This window comes from Callorhinus ursinus, unplaced genomic scaffold, assembly GCF_003265705.2.
Source record: "Callorhinus ursinus isolate GAN/ISIS: 27379988/994484 unplaced genomic scaffold, GSC_fseal_2.0 scaffold27, whole genome shotgun sequence".
Classification (NCBI taxonomy): Eukaryota; Metazoa; Chordata; class Mammalia; order Carnivora; family Otariidae; genus Callorhinus; species Callorhinus ursinus.
The window spans coordinates 23,734,975-23,739,443 of NW_027397089.1; positions in this window are offsets into that span (position 1 = coordinate 23,734,975).

Sequence of the window (4,469 nt, forward strand, 5' to 3'; positions counted from 1 at the left end):
AATTTGTACTTTTTAAATTATTAAAAAAATTTTTTCTTTTTAAAGACTTTATTCGTTTATTTGAGACGGAGAGAGAGCATGTGGGGGGGTGGGAGGAGCAGAGAGAGAGGGACAAGCAAGACTCCGCTCAGCAAAGAGCCGGATCCCAGGACACCGAGATCACGGTCTGAATGAAATCAAGAATCCGTTGCTAACTGACTGAGCCACCCACCCAGGAGCCCCTAAGCTTTTTTTTTTTTTTTTAAGATTTATTTTATTTATTTATTTATTTTTTAAGATTTTATTTATTTATTTGGGAGAGAATGAGAGATAGAGAGCACGAGAGGGAAGAGGGTCAGAGGGAGAAGCGGACTCCCTGCTGAGCAGGGAGCCCGATGCGGGACTCGATCCCCGGACTCCAGGATCATGACCCGAGCCGAAGGCAGTCGCTTAACCAACTGAGCCACCCAGGCGCCCAAGATTTATTTTAGAGAGAGCACGTGCAGTGGGGAGGAGCAGAGGGCGAGAGACTCTCAAGCTGACTCTGCCCTGAGTGTGGAGCCTGACTCAGGGCTCCAACTCACAACCCAGAGATCATGACCTGAGCCAAAAACAAAGAGCTGGAGGCTTAACCGACTGCACCACCCAGGTGCCCACCCCCATTTATGCTTTTATCCCACTTTGCAAAAGAACACCGGTATTGCTCTAGTCTACTATTCTCTATTGTATCGTTCCTCACACCACAATTTTGTCATCGGTACTCCAACGCAGCAAATTTACTCTCCTCCAGGAAATTCCTCAATTCATCAGAAAATTCTTTTTCTTCTCTATCCCTTTGGACCCAACAGTCTTGCTAGGTAAAGCTTCATGCTTTACTTTTTTTTTTTTTTTTTTTAGATTTTATTTATTTATTCATGAGAGACAGAGGGAGAGAGAGAGAGAAGCAGAGGGAGAAGCAGGCTCCCAAGGAGCAGGGAGCCCAATGCGGGACTCGATCCCAGGACCCTGGGATCATGACCTGAGCCGAAGGCAGACGCTTAACGACTGAGCCACCCAGGCGCCCTTCATGCTTTACTCTTGCTTCTCTTCTACTGGATCATGTTCCAGTGTTTTCCCATTTCTCATTGTTCTTATGTTCTCTACCCTTTTTACTCTTGATACGTAAACCAACATTCCTAACTTGCTTCCCATTCTTTCCTTATGCTTCTTTTTTTTTTAAAGATTTTATTTATTTGACAGAGAAAGATTTTATTTATTTGACAGCGAGAGAGGGAACACAAGCAGGGGGAGTGGGAGAGGGAGAAGCAGGCTCCTCACTGAGCAGGGAGCCCGATGCGGGGCTCAATCCCAGGACCCTGGGATCATGACCTGAGCTGAAGGCAGATGCTTAACGACTGAGCCACCCAGGCTCCCCTCTTTCCTTATGCTTCTAAATTCTTATTTTCCCCCACAACTTTCCCATAAGGACAGTCCCAGATCAGTTTCAGGACGTTGATTTGGTCCTTTCTTTCTTTTTTTTTTTCCCCAGATTTATTTATTTTAGAAAGGGGGGGCACGGAGGGAGAGAATTCGAAGCTGACTCCCTGCTGAGCATGGAACCCAACAAGGGGCTAGGCTGGGATGAGGGGGATGTACATCTCACGACCTGAGCTGAAGCCGAGAGTGGGTCACTCAACGGACTGAGCCACCCAGGAACCCAGTCCCGTTCTTTCCCTCTGTATTTTTTTTTTTAAGATTTTATTTATTTGAGAGAGAGAGAGCACATGCCAGAGTGCATGTGCACTAGCGGGGGGGTATTTGAGAGAGAGCACGAGAGGGGTGAGGGTCAGAGGGAGAAGCAGACACCCTGCTGAGCAGGGCCCAATCCCAGGACCTTGGAATCATGACCTGAGCCAAAGGCAGACCCTTAACCGACTGAACCACCCAAGCGCCCCTTTTCCCTCTCTATTCTTGCCCACTGGCAGAATTTCATTTACCTCCTTCTAGTTTTTTACCCTCACTCCATTTCTGATGTTCTAGTTTTCATTCCTTGTTCCTCCCATGAAAGGATGTGAAAACCTTTTATTCTTTTAGGTATTAATATTATCTCTTTCCTGGTGAGCACAAATGATAACTCTCTTCAGTGAGGAATTTATATTTTGATGAAAAATTATTTGAACCCAAACAGTGCATCTTTAAACTTGGAACTAAAGGATTTGGTGAAAGTATCTGTAGGCAGGAGCGCCTGGCTGGCTCAGTCAGTTAGTTAACTATCTGCCTTTGGCTCACTTTGGCTCAGGTCATGATCCTGGAGTCCCGGGATCAGAGCCCCATGTCTTTGGGCTCCCAGCTCAGCAAGGAGTCTGCTTCTCCCTTTCTCTCCACCCCTCCCCCTGCTCATGCTCTCTTGCTCACTCTCTCTCAAATAAATAAATAAAATCTTAAAAAAGAAGGTTATCTTTAGGCAATTTTTGAGATTGAATGCCTTCTGGTACTTTGAAAGATAGCAGCTTCATCTGTCCACCCATGAGGTTTACTCCTGTTTTCTCATCCAAAATTGAGCTGATTCTGCTCTGAGCCCAACTTTTTCCATACTGCATGCTTATGAAAATTCTCCTTTCTCCCTGAATGGGACATTCAAGTGTGCACTATCCTCTAAATATAGTTCCATGCACACTTTCTCTAAGTATTCTTTTGACTCACAGGCAGATGGTGCAAACCCCAGCTGGTCTCCCCACTTCTGGACCTTGCTTTTGATGACATCAAGAAGTGGATGTTGCTAGCCACAAGCTCCTCCCTCCTCTGCCTCAGGGTGTTTGTGTCAAACCAACTATGTTACACCTGATCAGAGGTGCAAACAACTTGCCACCTTTAAGGTTATCCTTCCTCTGGTACTGAAAGCAGCTGTAAAGCAGTGAGGAAAGAAATCTGAGAAGAAACAGAAGACAGAAGAGCACCAGAGAAGGGGAGTTAGCAGATGGGAGAGTAATGGCATGTTGGCATCAGGGCAGGGGACCAGGACACTGGAAGATGGGAATTCGAAGATCCAATGGGGGAAGGGAATTTGCAAAGTGTGGGGAAGAGGTCCCGAGAGACCTGGAACTTTACAGGGTAGAATGGGAAGACGTCAGGAGCACAGCAGAAGAAAGGCAGGACTGTCCCCATAGTTTTGTCAACTCAAGGAGGCAAGGATATGGTTAAAAATACAACACTCTAATCAACATTAAATCCTGTATCATTTAGCATTTTCATTAACCAAACATCAGGGAAAGTGACTTGTTGAGGTTCTCTGTGGTAGAGAAAGGAACATGTGGCCACAGTTTTTTTCTTTCTTTCTTTCTTTTTTTTCTAAAAACCAGTCAAGCAGAGCCAGAAGCAGTGGTCAGACAACAACTTCTGGGCAAGAACCTAAGATGGAAAAAGCAAATGCTGTTTATATAAATAGAGGTGCAGAGCCCATAGCTTCCTGTTGACAAACTGAGCTTCACTTCACCTCAAACCCTCAATTTTTTTTTAAATAGCCAATAAAGGTGTTTTTTTTTTCTTTCTTTCAATTTGTCCCATCACTTTCAGGAAGGTTCTGGGTTTTTTCCTAACCCAGGGGGTCCTGCAGGTCTTTCTCTATCTCAGCTAATTTTCTCCTTCCTCTCCCTTTTCCTTTCTTCTGCAGGTTTACCTACCATATGTCTAGCTTTGTGGGGTACATTATTAAATTTACATGATGAACCATGAGGACTGAGGATGATCTTAAATTTGTGAGATTCGCCTCTTGCCTTAACCCGGAAAAAGAGGAACAGATGAACTTGGAGCGAATGTAAGATAATAGTTAAATGGAAAATAACCTGAATGACACTTAAGGGATTGATGGGCATTGAGGTATCAGCTGTGTCATTATACACAGTTGTTTCCTAATATGTTGTTCTGTCCCTAAGGGTCACACACGAGTTACAGTGAAGGATAATGAGACTGTCCAGAAAAAGTTTTCTTCCATTTGTATAAAATTACATTCATATACCTACCCATCCATTTCCCAAAAGGGATGAGATTTTCAGAAGAAGTGAAAAAATGTTGGGTTGTTTTTTTTCAAGATTTATTTATTTATGTAATATCTATACCCAACGTGGGGCTCAAACTCACAACCCTGAGATTGAGAGTCACATGCTCCACTGACTGAGCCAGCCAGGCGCCCCAACAAAGTATTATTAATATAAAAAGCTTATGAAAATGTGTAATGTTAACCTCAAAGTCAGTAAGTGTTGAAAACAAAAATTACTTCGAAAATGTTCATATAAAATCATGAATGACAACTCTTCAACTGGTTATTCAGAGAAACCACTTTGCTGGAAGGTAATCTATAACTTGGTAATTTTTTTTTAAAGATTTCATTTATTTATTTGAGAGAGAGAGAAGGAGAGATAGAGAGCACGAGAGGGAAGAGGGTCAGAGGGAGAAGCAGACTCCCTGCTGAGCAGGGAGCTCGATGTGGGACTCGATCCCGGGACTCCAGGATC